Here is a 14543-nt window from a genome sequence, read left to right as displayed (position 1 = left end):
CTGGATTGGCCCATCAGCAGTCACTTCCCTCGTCGGTATGAACGATATCTGAGCAATGTGTATTTTAATTGTTGGCTTAACACTACCTCTCTTACTTTGGTAACAACAGGAATTGCCAGAGTTTTATCTGTTCACGAGATGTAATACCTCTTCACTGCCTTTTTTTGGAGTGTCAGGATCTCTGAAAGATGGGTCTCGGGGGAGGGAATTCTCAGTGTAGAACATGCTCTGCCTTCCTTACCTTGAGAATGCCAGCAAAACTCAAGAGTTTGCATTCTATGTCTGCAGGAGCAGCAGCCAGCTTTGTGAGGTTTCGAGATCTAAAATAGATCTGCTCTCAGTGATTGGAAACTGCAAGGTTTACAGGCTGTCATTAATCTTTCACAAATATGAGACTGCACTATTTTTGGAAGTGAACTTGACTTTTGGCAGTGGCATATTTTGGTGTCTGTGTGTCATAGTTCTTGGAACCCAGGAGCTGGAAGAAACGTAAGAGATTCTTGAGACAAATCCTGCAGAGGCTGATAGTTCAAAGTCAGCTGGGGGGCAGCCCAGGTCCCACAACTCTGGGCCACTCACTGGCTCACATTCGTTCAGGTTCACAGAGTGCAGCGGTACTGTGTGTAAGCCGTGCCCCTCTGCGGGCCAGGCACTGCAGCTCCTGGAGTCAATGTCCCTCTGGCTAGGGGACGGCAGGCACAGCTCAAAGGTGTGAGTACTGCCCTCCTCAAGAGTTTGTGAGGTACAATGCAGCTTGCGCTGCCATAAGAAAATACAACAGACAGGGTGGCTTAAACAACAGAAATGTATTTTCTCACTGTTCTCGAGTCTGGGAATCCAAGATCAAGGTGCTAGTAGGATTAGTTTCTGTAAGACATCTCTTGCTGGCTTGTAGATGGCTGCCCACGCACAGTATCTTCACAGGGTGGAGAGAGAGTGCGGGTGTCCTTCTTCTTACAAGGACACCAATCATACGGGGTTAGGGTCCAACCCTTACAACTTCATTTAACCTTGATTATCTCAACAGAGTTACCTTAAAGACTCTATCTTCTGTATAGTCATATGAGGGTTGAGGGCTTCAGTATCAGAATTTGGTGGAAAGGATACAATTCAGTTTCTAACAGTACCCAACCATTAGTTAAGTTCACAAGGAACTGGAGTGGATCCTATGTTGGAAAACTTTATTTTGCATTGTTACCCACCTGGAAGCAACTTCAACTAGAGGATCTTCAGGGAACAGTGTTTATCAGGGCTTCCTAAATTGGAGTTAGAATATGGAGTTATTTGTAATCTCCGAAAGCACTGGGCCACTGGAGCTACTTATAAAGTAATTTTGAATAGGTAACACATGAATATGATTGTGGAATTCAAGAGTATATAGTGAAAAGTGTGTCTCCCTCTAACTCCTCTATCCTAATCTGTTCCTGGTGACTTTGTTACTTTTACCCATATAGTCTGTACATTGACAAGCAATTTGTCTGTAGTCTTTCTTTTTCTATAAATGGTTGCAAATTGTATACACAATTCTAGACTCTACCTTTTTCACTTAGCAATGTCTTGACTCTTTTTCAAAATCAGTGCATATGGACCTATTACATACTTTACATTTTATATAATCTGTGAAATATTTTATTGTGGATATACTGCAATCTTCTAACCAATCTCCTGTTGATGACCCTATAGATTTTATTCTAGATTTTGAATTATATTTCTATCTGAGCTGCAGTCATTATCTTTAGAAATATTATTCCCATCTGTACATACAGATACCTCTGTAGGATATGTTCCTAAAAGTGGAAGTGCTGTGTCAAAACCTGTGTGTGTTTTATATTTTGGTGATTAACATATTGTTCCCCATCATGGTTTGTAGGAGAGGATTTTAAGTGGGTCTGAAATGTGATAGTTTCCTGGAAGCAGGGTAACTATACAGATTTATTTCACACTCTCTCTGTGTATTGGCTCACAAATCTCTCATGTTCTGGAATGTTCTCCCAGTTCCTTTCTGCCTTATTATCCCCAACTCAAACTTTTCTCTTCCATGAAGTTTTTCCTGACTGCATATCTGACTTATTTTTGGTCTATACCACATAATGAACTTTAGTACATGGAGTCAGAAAATCTAATTGACTATAGGACTTTGCTAAATACAATTTTTCTCTTTATTCCTTAAATGCATGTCATTTCCTTAACTAAATTCTCTAATTGGAAACCAAAATTTGCCTTGCTTCTGTAATACCAGTACATAATTTTTGTAACATATAATAGGATAGGAACTTTTACATTCATGTTTTATTGTTCCATCAACCTTTTGAAGTAGCTAGAGCAATAATAGTAATAATAAATTCTCAAGCTTATGAGAATTATTATTAATACTATATAATTATATTTATAGCTAATATATACTATTATGATTTTTGTATTTTTTCATCATAGGGTGAAGAAACTGAAACACAGTAGGATTAAATGCCCCAGTCACCCAGCCATGTAATGGTAAAGACAGAACTTTAAACCTGTTCTAACTATTCCAAATCAAGTTTACTTTCCATTATCTTATGCTGTCTCTTAACATTTACTAGTGTGAGCACTTATTAAAGAGTTACAGACTGACTGAACATAAGCTTCCATCCATATGGCCCTGGTGAAATCCAGGTGGGTGACAGCCTTGAGTGAAAAATGTGGTTGCTGCCTGCTCTAGGGAGCCCAGCAGATGGATCCACTAGCCCTTCAGTGCTCCCGGTCTTCAGGGCGTGCGTAAAACCTTTTTTCACTTTTTCATAGTCTGAATTTCCTCACTCTCAGCCCTTGCTTTTGGTCTTGATGCCTTTTAAATGTGGTTTTTTGTTGTGTGACCAGTCACCGCAATTCGGTCACTCACTGTGTCAGCATGAGCCCCTGACTGGGTTTGTTAGGCGGTTACAGGCAGCATGTGAGTGCCTGTAAGAGCAGCAGCTCCACCACCGACACTGGCATTCACTGTAAAGAAGACCCCAGTGAGCTTTTTTCTTGCTGCAGCTGCGTCCTGGGAGAGCCCCTCCTGTCTGACCTTTTGGGCTTCCATCTTCAGACAAGCCGATAGCTCCTCATATGGGGAGGTACTAATCCGGCTGCAGCTTTCAACACTTCACCCTCTTTAAAACCTTTCAGGATTTTGCTGGGCTGCTTAGGAGCAGACATGACCTTGGATATCCACTCCAAACATGGTTAATCTGCTGGCTCTTGTTTCTGTCCTTTCCCCCCAGCAGCTCTCTTGCAGAGAGGAAGGAAGCCTGTGTGCCTCTGGGTGGCCTGAGAAGACCTGCTGGGAGCTGAGAGGGAGTGGGCTACTGTCTGAAGGCTCTTAGCATTCTTAGATGCTGGTGGCAGCTATTTTTAGGCCCTAGGAGGCAAATTGTCACTGTTATGCCAACAACACCCACACATGCAACTTTTTTCATACCAAAACTGACTGGGCCTGTCATCTTTCCTGGCCAGGGTTTTACAATGAATGTGTGTTACTGCCTTACTTAGAATTGTCTCCCCAAGATCTTGTTCATAGCTGAATGCCTGCCAGTGTGCTGGGACTTGGGTTCAGGGTGGGGGATTGGGGGAGCAGGAGCCAAAGTGGGGAGGGAGGAGAGAAGAGACAGGGAATAACTATCCTTCTCAACTTTGAGAAATTATAGCTTTAATGTTTACTGAAATCAGCCCCTGGCTCAAGTCAGTCTATTCAAGCAGGATGAAGCACTTGGGGAAATCATAAGCAGTCTTGCTTCTCCAGGCCATATAAACACCTGGTAGAATCAGGGGATTTCGCTATGATTAGGGAAGATCTCGCTCCAGTTGAATGCTCCTGCGGGGCCTACTCTAGAAATATGGCCCACTGCCACCCTCACCTCAGTGAGCAGAACAATGCGCCTCCCCCAAAGATGTCTGTGTCTTAACCTCCAAACCCTGGGAATTTGTTGGGAATTTGTTGTCTTATATGGCAGAGGAGACTATGCAGTGTGATTAAGTTAAGGATCTTGAGGGAAATTATCCTGAATTATTCAATATGATTATAAGGATCCTTATGAAAGGGAGGCATGAGGGTCAGAGAGAGGAGATGTGGTGAGAGAAGCAGAGGTTTGCAGCCACAGTCCAAGGAATGTGAGCCATGTCTAGAAGTAGAAAAAGCCAGGGAAACACATCCTCCCTTAGAGCCCCAAGGAGCACAGCCCTGCTGACACCTTGATGGTCACCCAGTGACACCCATTTTGTACTTCTGACCTCTTTAAGATAATAAATTAATGTTTTAAGTCCTGAGTTTGTCATCGTTTGTCATAGCAGCAGTAAAATACTAATATACCCACCAAGACTGACTTCAGCACCCTTTGAGAAGATGTGTCATCCCAAAAACATCAGGTCCCCATCCCCTCCACCTCTCCCGGACCCTGGGGAGGAAGACTGGCTACTGTTCCTGGTCACTGGCTGCTCTGCTCCATGGGGCATGCCTCGACTCCTGTGCAAGAGGAGACTCCACTCAATCCTAGCTCTTTCCCCCAACAGGAAGCATCACCCTCTCCATATAGGACTGATGCCAATGTCCACAGTTGTCCCTGGAATGGGGAAGGGGGACGAGCATTGCTATTGATGTGCTCAGCTCATACTTTGAAATAGGTATTTCTGAGGGCCTCCTCATCCCTACCAGGGAGGACCAGGGTCAGAGAGCCTTGCCAGGCCCAGGAAAGCTTCACTCACAGTGTTAGGGAAGGAGCACCCTGTGGCTCTACCCTTGGCTGCTTTGCTACAGTCCGAGCTCCCCTCCGGCACCCAGCCGCAGCTCAAGGCCCAGGCCCGGCTGACCATGCAGCCCACTTTACACCTCCCAGGCTGCCCCAGAGATGCCACTCTTCTGCTCAGTCCTCTGTCTTATCTTCTTTTATTCTTCCCAATCCCTGAATACCTTATCTCATTATCCCTAGCAGGTTTGTCTGAAAATTCCTGTGTTCTCAGGGAAATTCTGAAGGCTGAGAATGAGAAACATAAGGATATCCCCAATATACTAAAATTTCTTAATAAAGAAAACTCAAGTTGGAATCATTACTGCTCAGTCTTTTATAACAAGAAATCCAAGAACTTTAAGAATTTTCCATATTATCAATAAAATCCCTTCCTCATTAGGAACAAGCCAGGCTTACTGTATTATATTTATTTTCACAAGACATTTTTCATTGTTTTAAGAATTTTAGTTCTTGAATGTGACCCCATTAAGATTTGGACTATCTGAAGGTAAGGGTATTAACATAATTCCAGTCTTTCTACATTTGGTGTAATTATTCTATCATTATGGCTGGGAAAATTAGTCATGTTCTTCTTTGTTCTCTGAATTTATCCTTTTGTTAATATTATTCCCATATAAATCATTGTTCTAAAATTTGTTATATTTATTTACTTCAGATTTGGAAAAGTGCTTTATTAGTTACTCAGCATCCCAAAAATGTAACTATCTTTTGCCTTAATTAGAATCTTATTTAAGGCTGAAATATCAATATTCAAAGTGGTATGTTTCTAGTAAGGAAATATTTTATGGTCATAATCTGTTGAAATGGTCATGAGGCTCTGGAAAGTAATATTTGCAAATGATTTTCCAAGTGAAAGTTGTTAATGTGGTAAAGAGAGCTATCATTTTGTTTCACTTCAAAGTTGTTTACAAGAGAAAACAAGTAGTAATTTCTAGAATAAGGAAAGGGAAACACTTAGCACCATATAATGAACACTCTGCCTTGGCTGTGAAGCAGCATATATGGAAAGTCTGCGATGTGTGTCAGAAAAGGCTTTTAGCTCTTTCGTATTTAGAATGCAGTCTATAGACATGTTAAGCCAATGAATATAAATTATAAAATTACTGTGCATTAGCAGGGTTGTTTAGAGTGACCTAGCTATAATTTGAAAATTTGAATAGATGCTAAAAACCAGTTCCAAAAAAAAAGGAAGAACAAATTCTTTTTCATATTTTCATTAGTTCTTGACTTTATTTTTATTTTTATTTTTTTGTTACTGGCCACTGTCTGTACAAATTAATCAATGATTTCTGCCCAGTGTCTGAGGACTCTAGCAAGGCTTTCTCTGAACAAGAAGTGAAAATGCTCTTCTGTTCAGCAATAGTGACTAGCTCAGTCTTTCTGAAAACAGCCTAACTATCAGTATGTACCTATAAATGTGCTTCAGACTATCATTTCTAAAGCTAGGTGGTAAATAATAAGTCCTCAAGACTTGTGTTTCATGTGGTTAAAACAACACCAAAAAAAGAAAGATTATGATTTTGTGCTTTGGTAATGCCCATGAATTGGAATTATTGATATGAATATTTAAATGATTTGGCTTCTTCCAGGAAGCTTAACTTATGCAAAGCAACAAATCCATCTGTAAGATGATAATTTATCTGTTAGCAATCAGTTACTTCCATCTTTCTAAATGTTGTTAAAAACCTACTTACAAGCTGTCACCAACCCCGTTTTTGTTGCTTAAGTCTCTAGGTCTCAATTTTCTCTTTTGCAAAATATGGAGACTGGACTTGGCTGGTAGTCTCCAGGTAGCTCCCAAAGGTAGAGCTCTAAGGTTCTTAAACAGCTTTTTACAACTCTGTCCACATCTGGAAGCTTTTTAATGGTCAGCTTAAAACTGGAGCTTTCTTTGAATGGGCAGATCAGGTAAGCAGGAGCCAGAATGCTTCACCACCACTACAGTAATAAAGCCTTGTTTTTACACTGCAACTGGATCCATATTACCTTGGCCTAAAAGCCTCTTGATCCTCTTTCCCAACAGTGATGAGTCAGATAGTTAGGGGTTAAATAAAAAGGAACCCTGGAAATATCACTGACACCAGCTCCTGTGTTCTCTAGACTCTTGGGACACTTAGGAAGCAACCAGGTTTGAGCAGCAAGGAGACTAGCCCTCTACAGTTTATGATAGCATTTGCTGGAGGGGCAACCAAAAGGCTTCAGATAAGGACCTTTTTTTCTATTGTAAATATTCATAAAAACTACCAATCAACATTTTAAGCCTATGGAGTGTTTGTTTGTGGCATTGGTGATACTGCTTTGCTGTTTAATATATGCCTGTGAAATAGAAATGAGAGTGCTGAATTTCACATTGGATGTAGTTTCCCATCAGTAGATTGCCACGTAAGACATGCCCCCAGATGACAGCTATATATCAGGCTTCAAGGCAGCCAGTCATGCTGGAGCAGAACAGTGGGTTCCAGAGGGAGGTGTCCCAGTCAAAAAGACTATAGAAAATGTGATTGGTATGCATAGCTCAGAGATAGTAGTATTTGGAGGAAAAAATATCAATGGAAATATGGAAAACCAGGCAAATGAAAGAATGATGCAGTTACTCATTTCAGGGAAAATAAATGTGCGTAGTTATAATATACTACCTGGCTCTACAGTGAATAGTATTTATATTGAATACTATTAATTCATCCAGTGAGGGATCAGGTGGGGACATAGGTAGGATGAACTTGGGTTAAGCCCTCATCTATCATGGCAGGATGTCAAATAGAAAATGTCCAGAGTTGATCATCCAAGAAATAGTAGTACAAACATATTATTTAGAAATATGAGCAGAAGTTTGAGGGGAAGTATCAAGAGTTTGTACATATAAGAACCACTGCTTTAAACATAGAAGCTTTGCAATGATGGAAAGATTTTTACTAATAGGAACATAAATTATATTCAATAATTTTTTTTTCTTCTCTTTGAGGAAGAACAAAATCATTTCCAACCTTAAACAAGTCACATAACCAAGCTAGACCATATTTTTCATAGCTGTAAAATAAAGAAGATGGAATAGATGATAAGACCCCTTCTAGGACCTAATTGCCTGATTCTATTATTCCATTCAAGTCTAGAAAGCTGACATTGGCAGAGAGCTTACTTTATTGTTCAGGCAGACAAACTTTGTAGGCTTTTAAAGAGGACAACATTGCTTCTTAAATCACTCTCAATAATTTACTTTAATATCAGTAATCTACTTATAAGAGAACAGCTTTCCATGAAACAGTTTTACATGCTTTTAATTTTGGCTCCAATATTATTATTGACCCTGTGACATTCCTTTTAAAACATCAAGTTCTTCTTAATGACAGGGATGTTATTTCATTGCTTAATCTTTTTAAACAGCAGTGATTTTTACCTATGAGGCTAGCAAATTAATATTGTGGATATGCTGACTGAACCGGACTGTCCAATCAAAATATCGTGTGTGTCACACATGTAATATAATTTTCTCATAGCCACATTTTTTTTAAAAAAAAGGAAAGGGAAAAAAGGATAAATTAAATTTAGTGTATGTTTTGTAGCCCAATATATCTAAAATACTATCAATTTCTAAACAACATAAAGTTATCTCATTAATATCAAATATTAATAACTTAATGACATTTTTATACTAGTTCTTCAAATTACACTATGTACTTTACACTTAAGCACATCTCAATTTGGATGCTAAATTTTCATCAGACATACTTGATCCATATTTAATCTTATAAAACTTACACACTGAAAGAAGTAAATTCTCATACCCAAGTTGTTTGAAACATCCTTAAAAGTTTTCCAGTAATTGAACTGAGTAATGGTTTTAAGCTAAAATTAAAATTAACTAATAGTAAAAATTCAATCCTTCAGTCACACTAGCTGCATTTCAAGTACTCAGTAGCAACATTTGGCCAGTGGCTACCATATTAGACAGCAAGACTTGTAGAATGACTAATATGTTCAGTAATTTAGTGAATGCTCAATATTCAATAAATATTTTTCTCCCCAAAGGGCAGAGATGGAAAGAAGTATGCTTGACTCTCCCTTCAGATAGATGGTTTGAATGATAGTTTTCAGTTGTTGTGTGTGACTACATCTTCAGGGGCAAGTTGGCATGAGAAGGTACAAAAGAGCTATTTCTGCTAAATGGTTGTTGTTTTTTAGTTAAAAAATAGGTGTGGAGGAGTTCATGTTTTCACTTTTGATGTTTTCTGTCTATTTGTAAAACTATTAAATATTAACACTTAATGAAATGTGTATGTCACTAAGACATGAATAATATAAGACATTAGAAAACTTTTGGGAAAGAAATGAGAAATAATGTTTAGCACGGTCTTAGCTTGGGTTTCCCCAGAAGCAGACAGAAGACAAGGATTCAAATACAAATCAGTTATTTGAGAGGTCATTCCAGAAACACAAGTATGGGAATGGAGGAATGCAACAGAAGGAAAGGGTCCGACAAAGGTGTGTTATTAAGCAAGTAATCACACTGAGTCACTGAAGCTTAATCCCACTGGGGAGCTCTGAGAAATGGTGTGGAGATGTGCCAAAGTTCTACCAGCACAGGGAGGATGGGGCTGAGGTATTTATGCACCAACTTCCTAGGGCCTTGTTCAGGACTGCTACCTGAATAAGGTAATACCTCCTTTTCTCTTGGCTCACACACACAGTAGTATATGATGGTCCAGGAAAGCCATATAGGCAAAGAAACCCAGGTGGTAGCAGTTGAAGGTGAGGACAGTGTGCACTGAAATGCTATGGGCTAGGGGATATGGGTGGGCGTGGGCATCATCTGCTGTAGCTACTCTCTGAATTACAGTGTGGAATGTATTGAACAAAGGATAGTGAGATATATTTCAGATCTGTGAGTTTTTTTCAAAATACCTGGTCATTTGCCCAAGTGCTCTCCCTTTCCTAGACCTGAGATCCTGATAAAATGGACCCAGCACCGCCTATCTGAGATTTACTGATGGAGGCATGAAGACCAAGGAGCCTTATGGACTTTTCTCACTTACCTGTTAATCTAAAAATATTTCATACCAATGTTCATCACAACTGGTTACTAGAATTTGTAGGTCTGGACAAAGGATGTGCAAAGTTTTCCACTTCTCTGACCCTTGATTAGCCTGTTCACTATCACCAAGGTATTATCATTAGGTTCTGTCCACATTTGCTATGTTTTCTCAGTGTACTAATAGTTGGTCTTTTAACTGACCTTAATATATTATTGGTTGAATTCATAGTCCATGTTACCTTAATATAGGGAAGACTATATGGGGATTCCCAGATTCTAGAAACCAAAATAGTAAATTTTAATTGCTCTTAAGATAGGGATTTTCCAATCTGGACTTTCAATAAAGGGAGTTCTTATAATTTTCAAAGACTACTGAAGATAACTTTTGAGAATATGAAGAAGAAACATAAAGATGAATCAAGTAAAGTAATGATGCATTTAGTAATTATTCAGTGAATTGGGAATTTCAGGTCATTTCTGCCAAACAAGCAAAAATTGTTAGAAGTGAGGCTTCACATATATTTCCCTATTCTATGCAAAGGTACAGAATAGTATGCCATAAATACCCAGGAAGTTAACCCTTTCCTGTTGCAGAAATGGCAGTTTGCTCAGCATGGGCCTAGAGAGTATTCTAGTATTCTAGGCTGTCTTGAAGTCCATCTTTTGTTTCTGGGCCAAAGTTGGAGGCCAAGTTTGGTGTGCTCCTTCCCATCCCTACCTCTTTTGGTTTAAATGCAAGTTTTACACTGTCTGGAATGTTTCAAATAATTATTTTCCCTGTCTGGAATGTTTCAAATAATGATGGCCAGCTCAACATGGTAAGAAATAACTGTTGGTGAGCATATAGAAAAAAGGAAACCTTTGTCCACTGTTGATGGGAATGATTAACAACTGTTGATATTTATTGAGCACATACTATGCTCTGGGTTCTTTATGCGTTATCTCCTTTGATTTTTGCTCAATCCTTTGGACTAGGTACATTTATTATTAGGGTTTTGGAGATATTGAACCTGAAGCTTAAATATTTAATGAATCTTCCAAGGTGATCTAGCTAAAAGTTATGGTAAATGATTCTATTTAATTTCATGCATTTCATTATTAGGAAGAGAGAAATGCTGAGGAATTTTGGTCTCTTGAAGCCTCCTATCCTATGATTTGGTTAGTCTGCACCTTAATGAGATTTATTATATGTATATTGGTTTTTTCTCAAACTAAAATTAGAGTATCAAACATTTTAAATAACAAATTAGCAGTCAAATTAAGAAAATCCCATTTATAGTTGCATCAAAAAGAATTAAATACTTAGGAATAACTTTAACCAAGAAGAACAAAGACCTGTACTCTGAAAATTTTGACATTGCTGGAAGAAATTGAAGATGACAGAAATAAATGGAAAAATATACCATACTCATAGGTTGGAAGAATTAATGTTTTTTTTTCCTTTTAAAAAATCCATTTATTTATTTGTTTGTTTGTTTGATATCATTAATGTACAATTACTTGAACAACATTATGGTTACTAGACTCCCCCTATTATCAAGTCCCCACCACATAACCCATTACAGTCACTGTCCATCAGCATAGTAAGATGCTATAGAATCATTGCTTCTCTTCTCTGTAGATACTGCCTTTCCGTGTCCACCCTGCTACATTATGGGTGCTAATTTTTAACACCCCATTTTTCCTCCTTATCCCTCCCTTCCCACCCATCCTCCCCAGTCCCTTTCCCTTTGGTAGTTAGTCCATTCTTGGGTTCTGTAAGTCTGCTGCTGTTTTGTTCCTTCAGTTTTTTCTTTGTTCTTATACTCCACAGATGAGTGAAATCATTTGATACTTGTCTTTGTCCGCCTGGCTTATTTCACTGAGCATAATACCCTCTAGCTCCATCCATGTTGTTGCAAATGGTAGGATTTGTTTTCTTCTTATGGCTGAATAATATTCCATTGTGTATATGTATCACATCTTCTTTATCCATTCATCTACTGATGGACACTTAGGTTGCTTCCATTTCTTGGCTATTGTAAATAGTGCTGCGATAAACATAGGGGAGGTGCATATGTCTTTTTCAAACTGGGCTACTGTATTCTTAGGGGAAATTACTAGGAGTGGAATTCCGTGGTCAAATGGTATTTCTAGTTTTAGTTTTTTGAGGAACCTCCATACTGCTTTCCACAATGGTTGAACTAGTTTACATTCCCACCAGCAGTGTAGGAGGGTTTCCCTGGAAGAATTAATGTTTAAGTTGGCCATACCACCAGGAATCCACAGATTCAATATAATCCCTATCAAATTCCAGTGGCATTTTTCTAAGAAATAGACAGATGGAATTCTAGAAAATTAGAATTAATCCTAAGATTTGTATGGAACCACAAAAGACCCCGAATAGCGAAAGCAATTTTGGGAAAGAAAGAACAAAGCTGAAGGTATCATGTTCCCAGAATTCAAACTACCACTACAAAGCTATAATAATAAAAACATTTTGGTATTGTCATAAAAACAGATACATAGATCAATAGAATTGACCAGAACCCAGAAATAAACCCATGCTATGGTTAATTACAGCAAAGGAGGCAAAAATATATAATAAGGAAAAGACAATCTCTTCGATAAATGGTGCTAAGAAAACTGGACAGCTTTATGCAAAAGAATGAAACTGGACCACTGTCTTACACCATACACAAAAATAAGCCCAAAATGCAGTAAAGACCTAAATGTAAGATCTGAAACCTTAAAATTCCTAAAAGAAAACATAGGCAATAAACTCTTAGACATCAGCCTTGGCAACTTTTTTTTGGATACATCTTCCCAAGCTAGAGAAAATATACAAAAGTAAATAAATGGGATTATATAAAATTAAAAGGCTTCTGCACAGGAAGGAACCATCAACAAAATAAAAAGGCAATCTATGTAGGAGAATATATTTTCAGGTTATATAACCAATAAGGGGTTAATGTCCAAAATATATAAACAGCTAATACTACTCAAAAAAACTAATAATCCAATTGAAAAATGGGCAGAGGAACTGAATAGACATTTTTCCAAAGAAGACATACAGATTGCCAACAGACTATGAAAAGATGCTTTACCTCACAAATCATAAGGGAAATGCAAATCAAACCCACAATGAGTTATTTCATATTAGTCATGATGGCCAGCTCAACATGGTAAGAAATAACTGTTGGTGAGGATATAGAAAAAAGGGAACCTTTATGCACTGTTGATGGAATGTTAAATGGTGCAGCCACTATGGAAAACAGTATGGAGGTTCTTCAAAAAGTTAAATATGGAAATATCATATATCCCAGTAATTCCACTTCTGGTTATTTACCTGAAGGAAACAAAAACACTAATCCTAAAAGACATTTGCACCCCTATGTTTATTGAAGCATTATTTACAGTAGCCAATATATGAAAATGACCTAAGTGTCCTTCAGTGGATGAATGGATAAAGAAGATGTGATGCATATACAAAATGGAATATTACTCAGCAATAAAAAGAGTGAAATCTTGTCATTTGCAAAAGTATGGACCTTAGAGGCTATTATACTAAGTGAAATAATTCAGACAAAGAAAAATACCATATGACTTCACTTATGTGGAGTAAAAGACGAAACAAACAAAAATAGACTCATAAGTACAGAGAACAAATTGGTGGTTGCCATAGTGGGGGTGGCAGGGATGAATGAAATAGCTGAAGGAGAGAAAGAGGTACAAACTTCCAATTATATAAAAAAAATATTTAAAAGGATTGAAAAATACAGCATGGAAAATATAGTCAATAATATTGTGATAACTTTGTATGGCAATCAATGATAACTATACTTATTGTGGTAAGCATTTCATAATATATATTATTGTCAAATCACTGTTACATACCTGAAATTAATATAATATTGTATGTCAACTATATTTGAATTAAAACATTTTATATGTAAGCAGAAGTTCCTCTAAGCATAATTATTTGCTCTAATAAAAACTGAATTATTATAAAAATCAGTTTAGTGCTCCATGACTTGTTTTATTTCAACCTGAACTTTATGATATCATTTTTAACTATTTAAAAGTCTCACAAAAACTAGAAGTGGGTTATTGTTTAATCTGACTTGCAGAATATGATCTAAGAAAATGCTACAGGTAAAGCTAGAAGAGTAACATATTTTATATTTATCACACTCCCTTATACTTGTAGAATGGAAAATTCTATATGTAAGAGAAAAATATGAATTTTTTTTAAAAAGTGTGAGTCATTGATTGATCATTTCAAGTGTAGCTAAGGGACCAATATCAGTGATTTAATTAATGTACTAGAACCATCCCAAGGAAAATAAAATTAGCTATCACTGGCATCTCCTTTAAAGATTTTTTTTTACTTCATAAAAGTTGTTACTGAGTGTCTGCCTGACTGTAATGAAAAATCTCCACTTAAGGGATCTGATGCATAATTAAAATGCTCTTCACTAACACCCAGCATTTGACATATTTTATGTTTTCAACAAAGCATTGGAGGAGCGCAGATTAACCAGTTTTTATGCAACAACTCAGATGAACATTTAATAATTTGAGTTTAGAGATCTTCTGAAGAAATCATGTCATTTGGTTTGCATTACAAGTTATTAGTTTGGTTCCTGAATGATAAGTTTTCAGACTCCTAAATTAGTCTTACTATGCATTTGTTTTTATCCCCTAAAAACTATTTTAATTGTCCAGACAGCATCCATCCCATCCCCAACAAGTTTAATACAAGGGGTTCAGGA

At 37.6% G+C, this 14543-nt stretch overlaps 1 protein-coding gene and 1 long non-coding RNA gene across 2 annotated transcripts in view; both read left to right on the top strand.

Annotated features, from left to right (window-relative positions):
* RNF150 (ring finger protein 150) overlaps window positions 1-14543 on the top strand; it is a 289515-nt gene that overhangs the window by 146269 nt on the left and 128703 nt on the right. The window lies entirely within an intron of this gene.
* LOC130683848 (uncharacterized) lies at window positions 8486-13785 on the top strand. The gene is made up of 2 exons (XR_008997874.1): window positions 8486-8897; window positions 9694-13785. It is a non-coding gene; the product is annotated as an uncharacterized LOC130683848 (long non-coding RNA).

The sequence above is a fragment of the Manis pentadactyla genome, chromosome 5 (assembly GCF_030020395.1).
Source record: "Manis pentadactyla isolate mManPen7 chromosome 5, mManPen7.hap1, whole genome shotgun sequence".
In the NCBI taxonomy this organism is placed as follows: domain Eukaryota; kingdom Metazoa; phylum Chordata; class Mammalia; order Pholidota; family Manidae; genus Manis; species Manis pentadactyla.
The sequence above is the reverse complement of the archived record's forward strand: the minus strand, read 5'-3'. Positions and strand labels throughout refer to the sequence as shown.